Genomic DNA, 23,302 nt, shown 5'->3' with positions numbered 1-23,302 from the left:
AGCACCTGCGAATTACACAATGGCAGCACACAAAAACGCATATTTTCAACACAAAAATTGACAATACCCAAAAAGGCAGTTACTACACACCTAATAAACACACGACTTCACCCTCCTTCTAAGGAAAAGTAAATAATGATTTGCATTTCAAGTCATCAAAGACCCAAATCATTCTTTGAGACATATTCAAGATCATGTCCCAAGCCCTTATAGGCAATTGTCTTGATCCAACATTGAGCAAACCACTGTTTTAATTTATTGGAAAAATATTCGGGGAAGCAAAAAAAAGTTTACGAGCCGCAGACTGCCCTGTCAAATACTGGGGCTACTAAATACCAAGGCGCTCTGTCCTTGATTCTGCATCATGCGTCTGTCTTCCACCACCCAAGTCTTCCTGTCTTTACCTCACACTTGCAGGTTCTTTTTTAGGTGGGGCTTCACAGTGCCGGTGTCTGTTTGACCTATTCTTACCAATTCTTTAAAATATGCACAGAATGGCCGATGGCGCCACCTGGAGACAGACTTCTTTCTCACTTCATGTTGTTGGCGGTTTTGTGTATCCTGACACTTTCTCTAAAGTGCTTGTACTGGAAAGCGTCAGGGACCATTTTACATGTGAAAAGTACTTCCAAACATCACAGTGTTTGTCACATACAGTTCTTTATCTGCTATATGCATATTATCGAGAAAACATCCCTTTTCCACTTTTATTGCCAGAAATGGCAAAGCCGATATCCCTGAATTGTATGTGCTCATCAGCATTCATACATACAACACGAGCAAAGAGCATGTGTGCATGTCTTCATTTGCTTAGGTTACCAGGTTAAAACCAGACCTATTGGCTTTAATAATGCTTATTCATCCCGGCTTTCTCCCTTTAACACTTTTTTCCTACCCGTCTTGCTCCTCCTTTCTTTCTCATGTTCCTAGTCAAAATCTGAAGACAAAAATAATTCTAGATCCCCAAAAATGAAGGCCGACAATCATCAGCACAGAATAAGGTCATTCGAGAAATGTCATTTTTTTCTCACTGCAGGGATTTTCGACCTGTGCTTTTGTGCTGCGGATCGTAATCCGCATGAGTCAGCCGAGCACATAAAGGATACCTCTTAGATTGGGCCTTGCCACGATGGTGCTCTGCCCATTCCCCCTGCAGGCGCAGCAGCGAGCCTGGTAGCTTGAAGTGAGCCATGGTATGGAGTTTTGCTGTCGAATCGCTGGTTCCTCGGCAGCAATCTCATCGCTGCGTAAATGTAGGGCATGCTGCCGGGTAGGCAAATACCCCTGCATCAAGATACAACAAAACTCCCAATGGATGTCCTCGCATCTAGCAATACCTTCCCAGATCCCTGGAACTCGGTGCAAAGCATACCTGCCAACTTGAAGAGCAATGTCACAGTGTGAGGAGGGGGCGGGGCTGGAAGTACCTCGTTTGAACCCCACCCACCCCAAAACACCCACACACACCCAGACAAAACACAAACACATTCTCATTACCAAGAACAACACACTGCAACACACACTTCCCTCTCATCTCCACACACAGAAGTACAAAATGCTCTTACACTAGCACACAAAGAAATACAGACTGCCAGACTCCCTCTCTTATACATAAAAAGAAACACAAAATGATCATAAACCACTATCATGCAGAAACAGGTATTGACGACTCACAGTGGCCACATATAGAGCTCCTATTAACCACTGAAAAACACAAAACATAATTGATCAACCGACTCCCACACAAACAAATTGACCACAGAAAATGACTGATTGAACATAGAGACGTACACATATGCGCTAATAGACGTACACATATGCTCACAGGCAGACACTGCCCTCACTGCTAACCACACCAACCACCTGCAGATACATGCATACACATGCAAAAAAATATATATTGATCTCACACAGAAATATGTGCTGACTGCACCAAACAAGCATTGAAAAGCCAATATGTCTCTGTTGGCTGCTAACCTTTGACTTTGCCAATGATTATTTGGTTCGTGAAGTTTTTTTGTAGGAAGACTTGCCTCACAAATATCCTGGTAGCAGTGTTGGAGGGAACATCTGGTGCCACGCTAAAGTAAAACAACAATTGTCTACATCCGAAATATACACTTTTTGTTGTATATGTACACAATCACTGCACTAGTACGTCCTGGGATGAAGGAGAGTATTTATGCGGATGTCCGGTTTGGGCAAGAGCAGAATGCTCTCACTCACAGTCAGTTAAACAAATTGTTGAAGTAGAATGACTCAGTGTCCCTTGTTGTATTGGACAGAGCAAAATATGAATAACATTACAGCTGACCAATGGATGAAGAGGGCTGACTGAAAGCCCCTGCAAGTGTGAATATTATTTGCATATTTGTATTAAAAACAAAGATCTTGGCTAACTCCAGTCCTAAAAATATGGGTTAAAGTGAGAAGCACGCACAAAACACACTCTAAATACAAGCAAAGCAACAATGCGCACTTACCACACAGCAAAGCACACAATGACAACACACAAAGACTGTGATGGTTGACCAGGCACTGACTATGCACAGAAACACATTTTGGAGACAAACAGAAACATTGTTCTCTCTCTTGTTCCTCACCATGCCCTTGCAGCATTGTAAATTCTGTACTGCTTCCCTGTAAGAAGACCTTCAATAAATCCCAGACTGAAAAAAGAAAAGGTGTAACCACATTTACTTTAAATTATTCCGTATCTGTAGTTCGAATGTGTTCGACAAAGCCTGAAGGGCCAAGTGTTCATCGCGTTCCAATACTGCGCTTCCAGACCTCTAGGATCTATTATTATCATAAGATGATCGAACAGGTTCCAACTGTCTGTTCGCATTCGAGGGAGCTCTTGCTCTAGACTACTGGAAGACACAAAAGTATCGATCCTTGAACAGGAATTACACCTGGGAGGAAATCTGTACCTCCAGGTTCATCCGGGTTGAGATTGGGCCAGCTGTCTACTATGTCTAGATTATGTGACAGCGGATTCACTGCTTCCGGCAATTTTGCTGGTTGGCTGCCTTCTGAACTGCAAAATACAATGATGCGGATTAGGTGGGCCCCGGTGCTACTGCACCTGCTGCACCAAGGGAAGCTACGCCCAGACACTTAAACACTGATCCCACATACACACAAAGTAACATGCTGTACAGTTATGCATACGCTACACACCGACAGTCCATACATATACATATGCTCCATATATAATATCACACCATGAAAATTAATGCACACATCTCATACACATATATACACACTACGTCCATGTACAATACACACTGGCACACACCGCATACAACCTTCGCACATAAGCTCACATGAAAGCACTATGCAAATCCAGAAACACATACCGACGCACACACATTATCTTGGAATGCGCCAGACCTAGGGTCGCCCTTGTCCCTACCTGGTCGGGAACCAGATCTTCAGGTGTTTTGGGGACACGGGAAGGGGAGCGGCGACATCGTCCATCTGAGGGACCCTACGAGACGAGGCGCCAAGAGGCAAGGCACTGGGCCGTGAGGCACCTGTGGGTGAAGGCGGGAACTTGAGCGGCGCGAGCCGTGCGCCCCAGGAGGCGCGAGGCGGGAGCAGCGGCCGGTAGCAGGTGCAGCACTCAGGCGCTCCGGGGACCAGGGGGCGCGCGCGCTCCGTCACGCGGGGGAGCTCCCCGCCTCGTTGGCAGCGCGAGGTGTTGCACGCGCTCCGGTTCAGCGCTCCGCTGCTCTCGAGCTAGGTCCGCGCGCCAGGCGTTTCCGTGCATGCCTTCAGGCGAATGCCCCATTCCCTCTCGTCTCCCGCTCGGAGGGCGCGAGACCTCCGCCTCCGAACCTCCATCTCTAATTGCGCAGACACTCTGCGTTACTGATATACATGCCCCTGGCCTCCCTCTCTCATTCCTTTCTAGCCCTCCCTCTTTCCAGGTCTCCCGCACTCCCTCCGTGCGATAATTTTCGCCCCCCGCCCCCACACTGCGCGGAGTTTATCACATCTGCAGCCCCTGGCTCGCTCACACATGACACCCCAGTAATCCTCATTAGAGTCCCGGAGGGCGCGAAACACACCGGGGCGGGAAAACTAACAGTGCCGAGGACTGTGGAGGAGGAATGCGGGGTATCCCAAGGGACTTCGGGAGTCACTGTCATCACTGCACGGGATGCAGAACATCCCAAGGGATGCCTGTTCTTTTGTCTCACTGCACAGGATACACAGCGTCTCGAGGCAGGTCTATCCTTGCGTCTCACTGCACCACTGCATGGGATACAGAGCCTTTCAAAGCATGTCTATCCTTGAGTCTCACTGCACGGAGTGGACAGAATCACTGTATCACTACGTGGGATACAAAAACGTCTGTTCTTGCGTCTCACTGCACGGGAAACAGAGCATTTCAAGGCAGGGGTACCTTTGCGTCTCACTGCGCAGCATACAAAGCCTCTCGGAGCATGTCCATCCTCGAGTCTCACTGCACGGACCACACAGCCTCAGAACATCACTGCTCACGGGATGCAAAGCGTCTTAAGGCATGTCTGTTCTTGCGCCTCACTGCATTCACTTGTCGGGATGCAAAGCATTTATCAACGCACCTCTATCCTTGCATCTCACTGACCACTGCACGGAAGACAGAGCCTCTCCAGCTCACTGCATCACTGCATAAAATAAAGAGCAGCTCCAGGCATTTGCATTCTCTCAAACTCTCACTGTATCACTGCACGGGATAAAGAGTATTTCAGTTCTCTCACTGTATGGCTGAAAAGAATACAAATAATAAAGGGAAACCTCCACCCCACCTCAAGGCATTGCTGCACGAGATATGGGCATACGCATATCCGGGCATTTCTACCCCCCCATCAGAACGTATCACTGCAAAGGTTTCTGAATACCACAGGGTGATTTTAGTTAATCTCATCTCACACATAAAGAGCTCCACAGGCATTTCAATCTTTGCATCTCACTGTATCAATGTACAGGTACATAACAGTCCAGGGCATTTCCAATCTATTTCGCTGTTCAGGATAAATAAGTTCCACAGGCATTTCCATCCTCTCACTGAATCACTGCAAGTGACACATTGATTCTCGAGGTATTTCTATTCTTATGTCTTACTATTTCACTGCACGGGATAAAGAGTCTCTCTGGACATTACTAACCAACCTCACAGCATCGATGCATGGAATAATGAGCTTCTCCAGGCACTATTTTTCCTTCTCACTGTATCACTATACGCAATAAGCAGCATCTCCAGGGACTTCTATCCATCCATCTTACTGCATGGGTTAAAGAGCCCCTCTGGGCATTTCTATCCGCCTGTCTGGTTATATCAGTGCACGGGCTAGAGAGCCCCCTGGTCGTGCCTATCCCTTCCATCTCACTGCATTACTGCACGGACTAAACAACACCTCCGGTCATTTCTAACCTTCAGTCTGATTGTATCACTGGAAAAGCTAAAGAGCATCTTCACACATTTCTATCCTCCTGTCAGACTGTATCACTGCACTGGATAAAAAGCATCTCTGGACATTTCTATCCTCCTGTTAGACTGTATCACTGCACTGGATAAAAAGCATCTCTGGACATTTCTATCCTCCTGTCAGACTGTATCACTGCACTGGATACAAAGCATCTCTGGACATTTCTATCCTCCTGTTAGACTGTATCACTGCACTGGATAAAAAGCATCTCTGGACATTTCTATCCTCCTGTCAGACTGTATCACTGCACTGGATAAAGAGCATCCCTGGACATTTCTATCCTCCTGTCAGACTGTATCACTGCACTGGATAAAAAGCATCTCTGGACATTTCTATCCTCCTGTCAGACTGTATCACTGCACTGGATAAAGAGCATCCCTGGACATTTCTATCCTCCTGTCAGACTGTATCACTGCACTGGATAAAAAGCATCTCTGGACATTTCTATCCTCCTGTCAGACTGTATCACTGCACTGGATAAAGAGCATCTCTGGACATTTCTATCCTCCTGTCAGACTGTATCACTGCACTGGATAAAGGGCATCTCTGGACATTTCTATCCTCCTGTCAGACTATCACTGCACTGGATAAAAAGCATCTCTGGACATTTCTATCCTCCTGTTAGACTGTATCACTGCACTGGATAAAAAGCATCTCTGGACATTTCTATCCTGCTGTCAGACTGTATCACTGCACGGGCGAAAGATCGTTTCCGGGCACTTCTATCCTCTCATTTCACTGCATTGCTGCACAAGCTAACCAGTGGTTGTGTGATGGAACCACGCATGCAATTACCACTCATGTTGATTCCACCTGGTCTGAACCACACAAGTCTGAACCACGCATACGCCTTTACTATGCATGCCTTTACAATGACATATGCATTATAAAGGCATGTATGGCAAAGACATTAATTAGCATGGTGAAGACTTTTCAGGTAAATGTAAGTACCCTGATCCCTGTCCCCTGCTCTGAGCCCTAAGCTGCCCCCCAAACACCTGCCCTGAGACCTAAGACCACCCCTCCCCCCAGCACTAAAAACTTCCATGCCCCCCCCACCCCCAAGTCCTAAAAAGTACCCCTATCCCTGCCCTGAGCCCTAAAATGACGGCCAAACCCCCGGCCCTAAGACCTAAAACTACCCCCTCCCTTCTGAACACCAACCCCCTCCACCAGTCCTACAAACTACCCAACCCCCTCTGAGCCCTAGAAATGTTGCTGACCCCCTAAGCTCTAAAAACGTTCCTTCCCCCGAGCCCTAAAAACTACTATGAGTGCTTAAGGAAAAATTTCCGTATTTGAAAAACCTGGATCACGAGAGAGGATCCTTCTGTGAAAATTGAAGATCACGAGGAAGGATATCGAACGTTATACCTCTGATACAGTGACCTAAATAATAAAGGCTCCTTGCATACTTCTACTCCAAATAAAGAAATAATAAAAGCTTTTCCACCACAGCATTAATAACTGAGGTGGGCGGATAAACCACGGACAGGTCTACCAAATATCATTTAATTCATCCCCATGAACAAAATATTGGAGATTGGAATACGAAAAAAGCAGTTAAAGAAATAAATAAGGTACCCAAATGAGGATTAAACCAGAAAAAGTTTAGAGAAGAAAAAAACTTTCCCCCCGAATATATAGATACATCCGTGTTTTTATTATAATTGATTGTCCGGAAGAAGGTAGAGCGAATAAATAAAACCACTGAAACACCGCATCGACAATTTTGAGTTATAGTTTGGATGAAATTTGACATGGAATATTTGAGACTTTTTATTGTCATTTTTTAAGTCGAGCTTTCGAGACCCCTTGTAAATGCTAAGTATATATTTATTATATAAGGCATGTATGGCAAAGACATAAGCATGGTTAAGACATTTTTTAGGTAAATGTAAGTACCCTGATCCCTGTCCCTTTCTCTGAGCCCTAAAATGCCCCCAAACCCCTGCCCTGAGACCTAAGACCACCCCCTCCCCCCAGCACTATAAACTTCCCTGCCCCCCCCCCCCCAGTCCTAAAAAGTATCCCAATCCCTGCTCTGAGCCCTAAAATGGCACCCGAGCCCCCGGCCCTGAGACCTAAAACTACACCCTCCCTCCTGAACACCAACCCCCTCCACCAGTCCTAAAAACTACCCAACCCTGTCTGAGCCCTAAAAACGTTGCTGACCCCCCTAAGCTCTAAAAACGTTCCCTCTCCCCGAGCCCTAAAAACTACTATGCGTGGTTAAGGAAACATTTCCGAATTTGAAAAACCTGGATCACGAGAGAGGATCCTTCAGTGAAAATTGAAGATCACGAGGAAGGATATCGAACGTTATACCTCTGATACAGTGACCTAAATAATAAAAGCTCCTTGCATACTTCTATTCCAAATGAAGAAATAATAAACACTTTTCCACCACAGCATTAATAACTGAGGTGGGCGGATAAACCACGGACAGGTCTACCAAATATCATTTAATTCATCCCCATGAACAAAATATTGAAGATTGGAATACGAAAAGAGCAGTTAAAGAAATAAATAAGGTACCATAAACCAGAAAAAGTTCAGAGAAGAAAAAAACTTTCCACCCGAATACATAGATACATCCGTGTTTTTATTATAATTGATTGTCCTGAAGAAGGTGGAGAGAATAAATAAAACCATTGAAACGCGGCATCGACAATTTTGAGTTATAGTTTGGATGACATTTGACATTGAATATTTGAGACTTTTTATTGTCATTTTTTAGGTCGAGCATTTGAGACCCCTTGTATATGCCTTAGTATATATTTATTATATATTTATATGTGTATGTACTTTGTGGGCTCTGGAGATCAGCCGTAGGACTTGTCTGCTTACGCTTAGGGGCTTTATTCTCTTTTCAACTGCCTCTATTTAACTGTCTTGATAGAAAACGACCAACAGAGGTCAGTAAAATACCAGATTTGCTTTCTGCTGAGAGGCTTTCTTTGATTTCTGGCAACTGCCTCTATTTAACTTTCTTGATAGAAAACAACCAGCAGAGGTCAGTAAAATACAAGAATCACTTAAGCATTCTCTAGATTCCAGTCCATAGAAGTTGTCTTCCACAAGCACCCGTGGACAATAATATTTATTTCAAATCTTGTATTTTCAGTGCTATGATCACTGAAGGCCTTATTTTAGATTAAAAACAGAGCTTTGGACTATACCATTTCCCTCAGAAAGGCAATATTTCTCTCCATGTGTTCCCATACCTGGTGTGTCACACAGTTTGGTGCTTACTTTCCCTCCAAGTTAAAGAACAGTAAATGTTTCAGCACCCAGGCTAATGTGCTACATAGCTAAATACGTATAAGGTCCCAAAGGAAAGACCGATTGCATTGCAAATGCTTGTTTAACTATTTGTGAATTTTTAGTACTGTGCTAAAGAATTATCAGAACACGTGTCGAATTGAAATGTATTGGTTGTATTTTGATAGCAAAACATTGTTCCAGGTTTTTTTCTTATATATTTAAGAATCCTCTTTTTTTTTATTCAGCACAATTCGGTACTCTATATACTATGCTACAATTTTGAATATACGAACAAATGTGTAATAAATCTGACTTTTTACATAATACAGGGGTCGGTGTTTTGATACAATATCTACATGTTAACTGGTTATAAAGGTTTTGCCTCTCTAATAGAATTCACGTGGAATGGAAGATATGAGTCAGTGAATGTGGGCCAAGGAACGGGAGTCTTTCTATTAGTGAATTTACTTTGAGCCCCTGTTCCTTTCTTACTAACGGGGTACCTTTCCTATTTTTGTGGAGTCAAACGTGTTTATACATGTGTGTGATTCTACGCATTAGTGCATTAGAGAGAGAGACAGGAGAAACTGGGGAGAGGACTAGAGAGAACGATAAAGGGAGAGATGGAAAATAGAGAAAAAGATTAGAAAGAAAAAGAGCATGCAAGAGAGCATAGAGGCAGTGGACAGAAAGGGGTGACTGGTGATCAGGACCATTATAGACACTTTGCAGAGAATACTTGTTCTATGCTTTTTGACACACTGCAATGTCCAAAATTGCTTTAAAATAAAAATTGTGCCTGTACTGATGGGCAGTGTAAAACAGGGTGCCCTCTCACTCATTGGAAAGGGAGGCGTCTGCATAGTGCATTCATGGCAACACCATTATTAGGAAGCCGCACTATCAGTGAATAATGAAATCTCATGCTCTTCTATGCCCCTGTGGTAAATGCAGCATAAACGATTGAGAGGCACCTACCTACCATGCTGCATTTATTTACTACAGCTCAGCTACTTCATTATTTTAGCACTTCTTAGTATTATTCAAGTGATAGCTTTCCTATAACAAAGCTTGATGAACAGTGTGACTGCAGTGGAGTTCAGGTGTTTCTCTGCATGGCCATTCTTTCATGCCCCCTGCCTGAAAACACAGAAACCCAAATGCAGGCGAGCAAGGAGTACTTAGTCTGCATAGCAACACATTGCGCAGTCATAACTGCTCTGTTTGCTTTCAGATTCTGTGTGCAAAGCTTTTTTTTCCTGTTTGGTTTGTGGGTGACGCTTGCCCTGCTGCTTGCCAGCACTGTCATTACTCCACGAATGACGCTTTCATGTCTGCAGACACTGCTGTGCCTGTTCTGTGTGATGAGTAACCTATGTGCTGCCCCTGTTCTGTGGGTGAGGAAAGCATGCTCTGCGGCTTCCTGTTCTGTGTGTGAGAAAGTGTCCACTTCGGCTTAGCTATGTGTATCATATGGCGGAGGGGCGTTTCAGCTGCAGTCTTTATGCCGAGTCTGTTAAGCTTGTACCCCTGCTTTATGTGCTCTCTTTTCCATGTGTGAGTGTGGGAAGTCTGCAGGACTGCTATCTAATCTACAAGAAACTTGAACAAGGTCGAGGTGAATGCCACGACAAGAGAAGACATACATGACTGATGGAACGTGGTAAATCACATGATTAGAATTAACATTACTTTGATTAAAGAAATGCTGGAGAAGAGGGTATCGAACAGGAGCGTAGCCAAGTGGTTTATAAGATAAGTGCATATCACACAAATTAACCCATATCTGACGATAAAATGCAGATAGCACGTAGGTTATAACAGCGGTTGTCTTAAAAAATGCCACTTGATCACCAGTTCTATAGGGGAATTGGGAGACAATGCTTATTAAGAAACTAGCAAAGCAAGACGGTAATCATTGCTGTTACAACTCAAATGCAGAATGCCAGCAAACGAACTCCGGAGCAGAGGAAGGAAAGAAAGAATTAAACCGGGCGCCCTGCTAAAATATAAAACCTGGTGAAAGCGTGCACTGACGGCTGGTGGTGTGTGCCTGGTGGAAGCATGCACTGACGGCTGGTAGTGTGTGACGGCTGGTGGTGTGTGTGGCTGGTGGAAGTGTGCACTGACGGCTGGTGGTGTGTGTGCCCATTGAAAGCGTGCACTGCCGGCTGGTGGTGTGTGTGCCTGGTGGAAGCGTGCACTGACAGCTGGTGGTGTGTGTGCCTGGTAGAAGCGTGCAGTGACGGCTGGTGGTGTGTGTGCCTGGTGGAAGCGTGCACTGACGGCTGGTGGTGTGTGCGCCCGGTGGAAGCGAGCATTGACGGCTTTGGTGTGTGTGCCTGGTGGAAGCGTGCACTGAGGGCTGGTGGTGTGTGTGCCTGGTGGAAGCGTGCACTGACAGCTGGTGGTGTGTGTGCCTGGTGGAAGCGTGCACTGGCAGCTGGTGGTGTGTGTGCCTGGTTAAAGCGTGCACCGACAGCTGGTAGTGCGTGACGGCTGGAAGTGTGTGTGCCTGGTGAAAGTGTGCACTGACGGCTGGTAATGTGTGTGCCTGGTGGAAACGTGCATTGACGGCTGGTGGTGTGTGTGCCTGGTGGAAGCGTGCACTGACGGCTGGTGGTGTGTGTGCCCGGTCAAAGAGTGCACTGACGGCTGGTGGTGTGTGTGCCGGTGTGGAAAAGTGGGTCTGCTATCTTGCCATTCACTCCACCATTTTGTGCTTTAACCTTCATGACTGACTTTCTTTCTGTGTCAAGAACAGGCTGGAGCGCCACCTTATGACCTGTTACATTCCTTCTCTGACACTCCGTTCATGCTTTGGCCTGCCACTAACTGACCAGCCCATGCTCAGCCAGTCGGACATGGAATTTCTCAGATGTTTATCGTCCTCACCCTGCACACTACGCCCTGCAGGGCGTCCTTCAACAGGCCTAATTAGACTTATCTCTGTTTGCTGTGTAATCATACCTCTCACCTTTTGCCCTGCAGTAGTCCAAAGACAAAAATTTATGGACTCAATTGTAATAAACATGCCTTTCGCCTACACCCTGCGGGGTCCTCACCGTTACATGTGCTTATCAGATTAACCTTTTGTTTGACATGTAATCATGCCATGCCCTGCAGTACCAATTAACCAGAGTGACCTATGTATACTATGTAATTATAATGCTTTGCCAATATCCTGCAAAAAAAAAAAAAAAAAGGCTACTCACCTGCTGATTCTCCAGATTGACTATTTGTTTAGGAATGCAATAAAAGTTAACTGATATAACTCCCTTACATGCCTGGGGCAGGATAAAGAGTATATAATACGTGAAGTGGATGATGAGGCCTTGTTGAAGGATAAGTGGGAAGATTTGACGACAATGGATAGGGATAGAAAACCAGGTGAAAGGCCTGCAGAGGCTATTTAGGAGCTGCCAGGTAATATAGTAAAAAGATTGAAGGCCACAATTCCAGCTAGGAAGGTAGATTGGACAGCTATCACTGCTTGTAAACAAAAATCTGAGGAAACTACATCTGACTACTTCTCCCGCCTCAGCCAGGTGTTTATTGACTATAGTGGACAGGACGCGACGACTGAGACAGGTCGACACTTACTAGTTCAGACTTTTGTCAAAGGATTGTTGCCACCCATCTCCACAAAGTTACAGAGTAGCAAAAGCACGTCGCCGGCTGCAACACCCACACAGATCTTGACTATGGCCCAATATTATGAACGTCTACAGAATAAGATAGAAGAGGAAAAAGATAATAAAAGAAAAGAACTCAAAGAAAAAGTAATGCTCTCCCAAATAAGCATTAGAGAGGGAGGAAACGGTAGAGGTCCACAGTATAATTATATGACCACACCTACTGGAATACACCCACCCCCACGCCAACTGTCCCAGGACCAATGTGCGTATTGTAAGGAAACAGGCCACTGGCGCGCAGATTGTCCTTTTTTACAGCAAAATACAATGGGTCGGGGAAGGTGATTGAGTAGAGGAAGAGTCCCACCCTCCAAAGCACTTCAGAACCACCATTCGCTGTTCTCCTCAGAATGTCCGAGTCATACTGTTTGATAATGATTGCCCCCTTGGTTATGAATCCCACCTTTATTGTCTCAATGATTCTGAACAGCAGGATTTGTCCCAGTTACCTGACACCCTGTGGGCTATCACGGACAATAACGTAGGGGAGATTGTGATGGAGCCTGTCCGCATAACAGTAAAACAGAATGCACCTCTTTCCCGCCTCCCTCAGTATAACATTTCTGCAGACGGCGAAAAGGCTCTCATGACTATAGTACAGGATATGATTGTAGCTGGGGTAGTTGAGGAAGTTCAGTCTAACATTTGCAATAGTCCCATCCTTCCAGCTTTGAAACGTACGTCCACCTCTGAGAAAATATACAGTTTTGTCATTGACCTCCGTGCAATTAACAAAATAGTGGTCCCACAATATCCTGTGGTCTCTGACATAACAACTATATTGACAATGATCCCCTCAACTGCTACCACCTTTACAGTTATTGACCTAAAAAATGCCTTCTTCTCCATGCCAATACATCCTGATTCACGCTATCTTTTTGGTTTCACCATAAAATAACAGATCATACAGATTCTGTCGGGCTCCTCAAGGGTATACTGAAAGCCCTAGTATCTACAGCCAGGCCCTTAAACAACAGCTCGACCAGATACAGTTACCACCCGGCGCTGTTCTCATCCAATATGTCGATGACATTCTGTTGGCTGCAGACACCCCGGCCCTGGCTCGCACTGCCTCTTACTACACTACGCTTTTTGGCATCACAGGGCCTTAAGGTGTCAAAGAATAAGCTACAATATTGTAGACAGCAGGTGACCTACCTCGGCCATCTGCTGTCTAAGGTGGGACGTGCTCTCACACCTGACCGCATCCAAACAATACTACACCTTTCCTCTCCCACCACCCAAAGAGATGTTCGTGCACTAATTGGACTCACTATCTTTTGTCGCCAATGAATACCAAATGTTTCCCTCATAGTTAAGCCACTCCTTGCTTTGCTTATGAAAGATACACCCACACCTCTTCCTTGGACACATGAACACGACCAAGCCTTTCAAGACTTACGCCATGCTCTTTGCTCTTCACCAGTATTGGGCACACCTGACTACTCTAAACCCTTCTGCCTCTACACCCATGAGCGCTCAGGATGTGCTCTTTCAGTCCTGACCCAAATTCACGGCACCAAACAACGCACATGTGCTTACTTTTCAGCCACCCTAGACCCTGTGGCCAGAGGTCTGCCCTCCTGCCTTAGAGCAGTTGCAGCAGCGGCCGTCTCTATCCGACAAGGTAAAGGGATTGTGTTGGGATCTAGATTGACGGTATTAGTTCCACACGCAGTCGACATATTACTGAATCAGACAAAGACACAACACCTCACTAGTGCACGACCAACAGGATACAAACGTACGCTGCTAGCACCCCATATCACGCTAAAGAGATGTGCGACCCTGAACCCTGCCACACTCCTGCCCACACCAGATTCTGACATCCCAGACATACCACATGACTGCCTTTTTCGAACAGAAGAACAGACTAAGGGACCGGTAGACTTAAAAGACACCACTCTCACAGAACAGGATGGGCAATTGTGGGAGGACGGGACTTGTATTAAACTATCAAACGGTACCACATCTGCTGCCTATGCCTTCACCACTACCAACACCATTGTTGAGACTGCACGAATACCTCAGAAATTGGCCCAGGCCGCAGAACTTATAGCTCTCACCCGCGCTTGTATCCTTAGCAAGGATCTCGCTGTCACCATTTATACCGACAGCCAGTACGCCTTCGGGGTAGCCCACAGTTTTGGTATCTTTGGAAGGAAAGAGGGTTCTTAACATCACATGGTACGCCCATTCAGCATGGTGACTTAGTCACTGCATTGATCCAAGCCTTGACACTACCCAGAACATTAGCTATTGTTAAATGCAACGCACACAAGAAGGTCACAGACGAAATAGGGTTAGGAAATGCTTTGGCTGATGAGACAGCCCGGGCTACTGCACAGGAAAGAATACATACCCCCCAGGTACATAGTAAAGTCCCATTAGAGAAATGGCATGATCAGGGACATCCAGTCCACTGCCACCTCTGAAGAACTTCAAAATTGGGAGAAGGAGGGAATGCTTGATGAAGAAAACTGTTGGCAAACCAAAGATGCAAAACTTTGGAAATTACCAAATGCTTATCTCCTCCTATTGTTGAACATGACTCATTTGCCATCACACACCAATGCTGCCACCATGACTAAAATATTACAGGAAGTGTGGGATAACAACCAACTCCGGTCTGCTGCCTCCAGGCTGGTCCAACAGTGTTTGGTTTGTCTCCACTACAATGTAGGTAAAGGGACTCGAGTACCACGAGCAGGATATGCCATCCCTAAATCACCGTTTGAAGTCCTGCAGATGGATTATATCCAAATGGAACAATGCAACAACCTTAAGTATGTTTTAGTGGTTGTTTGCGCATTCAGCAAATGGTTGGAGGCTTACCCGGTCAGAGACAACACTGCCCTAACCACCGCCAAGATATTGCTGAAGGAATTCTTTCCCCGCTACGGCCTTTGCAGGGTCCTATGGAGTGACAGTGGGAGTCACTTCATTGGAGAAATAGTCAAGCATATACTTTCAGGATTAGGGGTTCAACAAAAAAAGCATGCCGTCTTCCACCCCCAATCAGCAGGCCTAGTGGAAAGATACAATGCCACGATCAAATCCAAACTAGCCAAAATAGTAGAAACTACAGTATTAAAATGGCCAGATGCGCTACCACTGGCCCTTCTATCAATAAGATCTGTCCCGCATTCCCGCACCTCATTGACTCCATATGAGATGGACTTTGGACGCCCAATGAACATTTGGGGCGCACCCCCCGCCTACCACACTGTGATTCCCCTTGTGAACTATTGAGTGATTATTTGTCCGTACTTACACGCACTTTGTCTTCCATTCATCAGCAGGTCCAGGAAACATTGCCTGATCGATCTACTGGGCCGGGACACGCCATCCTGCCCGGTGATTATGTGCTGGTGAAGAACTTTGCCCGCAAAAAGACGCTGGAACCCCGGTGGAAAGGACCGCTCCTAGTCCTGCTGACCACCAGAACGGCCCTACGAGTGGAAGGCAAGAAATCCTGGATCCATGCCATTCACTGCCGGAGGGTCCCCAGCATCACTCAAACCGATCCCACCTTGTCCACCTACAAGGAAGTTTTGACGTACGACCCCCCTGTGTGTGGTCTCCCAGAACCAGAACTGGAATTGTTAAAAGATAACACCGTGCCAACTAAAGAAAGATACAATCTCCGCCCACGTACGGCCTCTGGGGCACCAGCGACCAGGCTGGGGAGGTGAGCCAAAAGTTGCAGGGCGGCAGTATTATCTGGAAGGGTGGATTGGTGTTCCAGGGTAGCGGGGTACTGAGAAGCCTAGCCAGGAGAAGCAACCACCATCTACCGGCGACGCGTAGGGCTCACCTTCACTCTCCAACAGCTGTAGGGCCCCAAAAGAAGACTGATTATGACCAACAATGAAACAATGAAACTTTCCATTAAGAAGATAGCGCTATGCAACAAACTCCATAATAACAGGTCAATAGTTTTGACGACAGTTCTCCTCCTCACTATCATCTTCGCCATCCTCTCTGGATAATAGAGGAAGTCACACCAGCCAAGGATACCGTATTGCCCACTGATGCCACGCCTCCTGAACACTCCCATGTCTCCTTGTCCCTTGATCTCAAAAATAGGTGACAAGAGTTTTGGAACAACACCTTCATCCAAATGTTGAATCAACACAATGAGGTATTGAATAAAATGAACTGTTGGGTCTATGGTCTCCTGCCTCACTCCACGGAGAATAACATACCCTTCCTACCTTACTCTTACTCAATACATGCCTCTTGTGCTGCCTGGATGTCGCTCATCATGGGCGCCCATCGGTCCAGCGGCCTTGCCGACATCACTCTCCAACAATTGCAAGATGAGTTCTGGCAGAAAAAGACAGACAATGCTGTTTGCCCAAAGAACAGTTCTACAAGCATGTCTAAGGACGAGAAGGAGGAAATGCTGGTATGCGACTACCAGTAGATCACGCTTCTCCAGCTTCAAAGCAAGGACACTCGCCAAGCGGACCCCACCGCTAGCTGTTGTTCGCATTTCTGGACTAATGTGTATCAGAGGCTTGGGAACTGAGTACATCGGGGACAGCTCTTGTGCCATGACAATGACTCTGAATACGACATCTCCACCGCCCCTGGTTGCCTCCCCAAACACCTACTTTGTGTGCGGAACAAAGGCATACACTTGGCTTCATGAGAACTGGGGAGGCACATGTTACATAGCTTTCCTCCTTCCCCCTATCTACATTGCTCCTCCTCTTCATCATCGCGCGCGCCGCAGCGACAACATGGCCGAACAAACAGACACAACCTCTCAACAATTCCTGGATGCCATGAAGGGCATCCTTTCCTTCTGGGGACCAATGGCAAACAGTGGAGCCATTCGCCACCTCACCAAAGTCATGGAAGCTACCGTCAACATCACAGCTGGTATTCTGGCCAACAACACTGCGGAGCTCCAAGCGGTACGCCTCCTCGCTCTTCAGAACGGCATGGTGCTTGATGTCATCCTAGCTGACCGCGGAGTAGTATGTCGCATCATTGGCGCCAGCTGTTGCGTGTATGTTCCGGATCATTCATCATCTGTCTACAAGGCTATTTCCACACTCCATCAAATAGCCTCCGACCTCCATCAAGATACAGGCTCATGGTCTCTTAGTTCTTGGATATGGCAACTCCTACTGACATGGGGATGGAAGGTCCTAATGATTATCCTAGTACCTCTTGCACTGATCTTCGCCTATGGCAAAAGGAGGGACCGTGGAAAAGTGGGTCTGCTATCTTGCCATTCACTCCACCATTTTGTGCTTTAACCTTCATGACTGACTTTCTTTCTGTGTCACAAACACGCTGGAGCTCCACCTTTTGACCTGTTGCATTCCTGCACGGACACTCTGTTCATGCTTTGGCCTGCCACTAACTGACCAGTCCATGCTCAGCCAGTCGGACATGGAATTTCTCAGATGTTTATCATCCTCACCCTGCACACTACGCCCTGCAGGCGTCCTTCAACAGGCCTAATCAGACTTATCTCTGTTTGCTGTGTAATCATACCTCTCACCTTTTGCCCTGCAGTAGTCCAAACGACAAATATTTATGGACTCAATTGTAATAAACATGCCTTTCGCTTACACCCTGCGGGGTCCTCACCGTTACCTGTGCTTATCAGATTACCCTTTTGTTTGACATGTAAATATGCCATGCCCTGCAGTACCAATTAACCAGAGTGACCTATGTATACTATGTAATTATAATGTTTTGCCAATATCCTGCAAAAAAAAACCAAAGGCTACTCACCTGCTGATTCTCCAGATTGACTATTTGTTTAGGAATGCAATCAAAGTTAACTGATACAACTCCCTTACATGCCTGGGGCAGGATAAAGAGTATATAATACGTGAAGTGAGACCATTCTAACAGACTGCCTCCTCAGACAGCAATGGGTGTCTGTTGTTGATGCCCTCTCCATCTCATGAGACTGTAATAAATATCCTTTCTCTCTGGCTCCAGTGTTGGTCTCAGTTTGTATTCCGGACCCCCGTGGACTATAGGGTGACCCTGACACCTTTGGTGGTCTGCCAAAAGACCCCCAAATCCACACCTGGTGGAACCGTGCACTGACGGCTGGTGATGTGTGTGCCTGGTGGAAGCGTGCACTGACGGCTGGTGGTGTGTGTGCCAGGAAACATCCTTTACAACGAAACCATTACAACGCATTTACAATGCATTGCGCTGGGGGGCCCTCTAGGATAGGGAATAGATTTAATTTACTATCCAACACCTTCCTTAGTGTCCACGGGGACTGGAGTTGGAATAGTAAATTAAACTATTCACTATCCAGCACCCCAAAGCGCTATGCGTTGTAAAGGTTTACGTTGTAATACTTGCATTGTAACAGCATGCGTGGTAAAAGCATGTGTTGTAACGTCATACATCCGTGTGTGCCTGGTGGAATCGCGCACTGACGGCTCGTGGTGTGTGTGCCTGGTGGAAGCGCGCACTGACGGCTGGTGGTGGGTATGCCTGGTGGAAGAGTGCACTGACAGCTGGTGGTGTGTATGCCTGGTGGAAGCGTGCACTGACGGCTCGTGGTGTGTGTGCCTGGTGGAAGCGCGCACTGACGGCTGGTGGTGGGTATGCTTGGTGGAAGAGTGCACTGACAGCTGTTGTTGTGTATGCCTGGTGGAAGCGTGCACTAACGGCTGGTGGTGTGTGTGCCTGGTGGAAGCGTGCATTGACAGCTGGTGGTGTGTGTGCCTGGTAGAAGCGTGCACTGACGGCTGGTGGTGTGTGTGCCTGGTGGAAGCGTACACAGACAGCTGGTGGTGTGTGTGCCTGGTGAAAGCGTGCACTTGCAGCTGGCGGTGCGTGTGCCTGGTGAAAGCGTGCACTGACGGCTGGTGGTGTGTGCCTGGTGGAAGTGTGCACTGACGGCTGGTGGTGTGTGTGCCTGGTGGAAGCGTGCACTGATGGCTGGTGGTGTGTGTGTCTGGTGGAAGCGAGCACGGACGGCTGGTGGTGTGTGTGCCTGGTGAAATCGTGCACTGACGGCTAGTGGTGTGTGCCTGGTGGAAGCGTGCACTGACGGCTGGTGGTGTGTGTGCCTTGTGGAAGCATGCACTGACGGCTGGTGATGTTTGCCTGGTGGAAGCGTGCACTGTCGACTGATGGTGTGTGTGCCTGGTGGAAGCAGGAGCATTCACAGTGATAGAAGACACAAATGAAACTGATGAGGAGGAGGAGGGGGAGAAGGGAGGGGGAGTGCGAGCAGAGGAGCATGATTCACAGCTAGAAGACACAAATGAAGCTGAAAAAGGAGGGAGGGGGAAAAGGGAGGGGGTAGTGCGGGCAGAGGAGCTTGATGACAGCAATAAAAACACAGATGGCAGCTGTGCACGGGCACGAGCTCGTGAACGCAAGCTGTAGGCCAGCAAAAGCTTCTGGTTGCACTTTTAAAATCCACTTACTAAATGTCTCGAAGAGACAGCGCATGCGCTGTCTCAGGCGAGACCTAAAAACATGAAACCGGGTGCCGTGCTAAGCGACGTAGTGGCAGACCACAAAATAAAAGAAGTAGTTCTTAAACATAATAAATGAACACTTACAGCATAACAAAACTGTAGCTCGTCAGTGTTCCTTGTGATAAAATGAAGTTATGTATAGGGAGAACCCACCAATAAAGAAGCTAGAAAAGAAGAGCAGTGCAGCAGTTGACCAAAGACAAACAGCAGGCGGGATTACATTTGCTATACTGCTTACAGGAGGTCTTGCAGACAGCGGATGCACTCTGCCTAGGCTCAACCTAAAAAAGAAAACAAACCCTAACCCTGAAAAAATACACTTCAGTGGGCTGTGGTGGAATTACAAAATTCCCCTGGGACCCCTGTATTCATCATGACAGTTATTGCACAGGATAAAGGGCATTTCGATTCTGCCATCTCACTGCTTCGCTGCATGTGACAAAGAGCATCTCTAGGCATTTCTATCCTTCCGCCTTGCCCTATCTCTGCACGGGAGACATCTGTAGACATTTCTATTGATCAGCCTCACAGTATCAAGGAAATGGATAAAGACCATACACTGAAGTCTCTATGGTTATGTCTCACTATATCACTGCATAGGATAAAGAACAACCAGGTATTTCTTTTCTTCCATTTCATTGTAGCACTGGAAGGGATACAGCGCTCACACAAGCACCATACCAAGGTGGCACTGTGCAGGATAAAACATTTCCATCCTCCTCTCCTGCTGCTGAATCACTGCTTGGGATAAAAACCGTCCACAGGCTTTTCCATTCTCTTAGCTTGCTGTATCACTGCAAGGTATAAAGAGTGCCTGGAGGCATTTCCATTCTTCTGTCTCACCGTAGCACTGTAAGAGGCAGAGAGCTACTGGAGATTGGTTGTCTTCCTTCTCACTGTATCACTAACTGAGCAAAAACAGCCACATAATTTCATCCCACTGTATTGACGCATCTGGAGGCATTTCTATTCTTTAACTTTCTTTATTCATTTTATTGAACAGTCATTAGTCTCTTCACATTTAAAGCATGTAGAATAGATTTGTTATTGTCCTTATTACAGCTTTACATCAACGTTGCATTACATTCCCTTCGACTTCCCATGCAAAGCCTCGTGTACTTCTGAGAATATGAACTTAACCTCTAACTCCCCCTATCTCCTGAGCCAACTTTGAGCTATCAGTTATTCCATGTGGTACATTAGGTGTCGATTCCAGGTAACATTATTCTATTACTACTTAGATTACATTCCCTTCATTCAATACTATTCAGAGTATTGCTTGTTTGTTCATTTACCCTCAGGCCGTCCTCCGTTTACTGTCCCTCTCCCCCATCGGGGTCTTGTTGTGTGTTTTGGGCTGGTCCTATCAGCTCTTGTATCATCATTCCCTAGGCCAGCAAAACCTCTGGTAGTTTCTCGTCCCTCCTCCTTTTCCGCATGTGTTCCTCCTCTGCTGTTGCCCATTCCTTAAGATCCGCCACCCATGTATCCATAGTTGGGCTTCATGGGGTTAGCCAGTGTATTGCTATTCGCCTTTTGGCCACCGTTAGTCCCACTATGAAGAAACGTCTACTGGTTTTAAGTTTTGGGTCTCTAGGTAACAGTCTCAGGAGACAACTCCTCATTTCTAATAAAACTTTCCATCTCAGCACTTTGTTAAGTTGCTCTATTACCTCTGTCCAATACCCTTTTATTGTGGGGCAATGTCAAACCATATGTACAAAATCTGCCTCGGGGCATCAGCATTTGGGATACTTTGGGTCTCGTGTTGTGTTTATGGCATGCAGCCACCTAGGGGATAAACACATAATTTGTATAATATTATATCTGTTTAAACCAGGCACATATTTATACTTTACAGACTTCCCGTGTATGTGTGCCCAGTTTTCCGGGGCAGTGGCTCCTCGCTAGCCGTCTGCCACCTCTCATCCACCCTAATTGGTTTACCTTGTTTGTCTGCCCTCAATGATCTATAGAGGTGGGTTACACATTTCTGCCCACCTGCCACTGTAATCAATGTGGGTCGTGTATGTGTGTGTTCTGAAGCCTCCAGGAATGTTGACCATAGCTGTTGGACCGTGGCTGCCAGATTTGCATACTGTATGAATTGCCCCTCACCCAGCATAAATGTTTCTGTTGCGTCCTGGTATGTTATAAACCTGCCCTCAGGGTATAAATCCGACGACATTAAACAGCCCCCTTCTTTCCTTTTTTTCAACCGCCTTTGTCTGCGACACTCTGGCAAATTGTGGCATAATCAAAATGTCTAATTGTGGTGCAAAGGGTGTTTCTTTTATTACGGTTAGTACCACCCTTTCCCATATCCTTGCCATTAGCCGTATTAGTGGAAGGAGCGATTTGTGTATCCCCCTGCCTTTCATGAACAGGGTCCCCAATTGTTGCCTCCCTCAGGTTCCTGAGAAGAAGGTTCTCTGCCAAGCAGGATCTGTGTCTAACCATTGTATTGCATGTTGTAGTTGCATTGACAGGTAGTATAACTCCAAGTCTGGTATCTCCAGTCCCCCGGCCGCTTAATTACATCTAGTCCCGCCCCTGCAGCACTTTCCATTCCAGTGTAACCGTATCAACAGGGCGTCTAGTTCCTGGAATATTCTGCATGGTATTTCATAAAAAGACCCCTGCATGACAGAGGCATCTTGGCAATACCACCATTGATATCAAGGCTACTTTGCCCATCTAGGACAATTTCAGCATATTCCAAAACCGGATGCTCCCCTGCAACCCCCTTACTATCCGTCCCATATTCAATTCATAGAATCGGCCTTACTCTCTTGTGATATGTATGCCCAGATATCAGACACTGCCTTTTGTCCAAGGGAGCTTTAGCTGTGTGATGGTGCAAGTCCGCCTAATCCACCTACCAGGTATAACTGGGATTTAGACTTACTTATTCGGAGTCCAGAAGCCTCCACGAACTTTTCTAGCTCTCTCATTAACACCGGTGTAGAGATTGTCGGCCTGCTCAAATATACCAGGGTGTCATCTGCGTAGAGTGAGACCACGTGTTATAACTCACTGATTGTTATGCCCGGTCCTTTCAATGCTAGTCTTAAATGGACTACAGGTGGATCTATTGCTACGGCGAATAACAGCGGGGAGAGCCGGCATCCCTTTTGCGTTTCTGTATGGAGTTTAATGCTTTCCGATACGTATCTCCCAGTGCGCACCCTGGCCATTGGGTTTGTATAATGTAGTTTTACACACTCAATTAATCGGGGGCCCAGACCCAGTTTATGTAATACTTGCCAAATATATTCCCACCTCACGGAGTTGAAGGCTTGCTCAATGTCCTAAAAGGCCAGATCGCTTTCTTTTTCTCAGTTCTAAGGACTACATGATATACGCAATCCTGCGGATA

The 23,302-nt window shown here is 46.5% G+C and overlaps 1 protein-coding gene across 1 annotated transcript in view; it reads right to left on the bottom strand.

The window, feature by feature from the left end:
* GALR3 (galanin receptor 3) overlaps positions 1-3,859 on the bottom strand; it is a 145,992-nt gene extending 142,133 nt beyond the window's left edge. Inside the window, exon 1 of the mRNA XM_078684123.1 lies at positions 3,419-3,859. The gene's annotated coding sequence lies outside the window, so the exon portion shown is untranslated. The remainder of the gene's footprint in view (positions 1-3,418) is intronic.
* Between the last annotated feature and the right edge of the window lie 19,443 nt (positions 3,860-23,302).

This window comes from Lissotriton helveticus, chromosome 1_1 (assembly GCF_964261635.1).
Source record: "Lissotriton helveticus chromosome 1_1, aLisHel1.1, whole genome shotgun sequence".
Taxonomy (NCBI): Eukaryota; Metazoa; Chordata; class Amphibia; order Caudata; family Salamandridae; genus Lissotriton; species Lissotriton helveticus.
The sequence above is the reverse complement of the archived record's forward strand: the minus strand, read 5'-3'. Positions and strand labels throughout refer to the sequence as shown.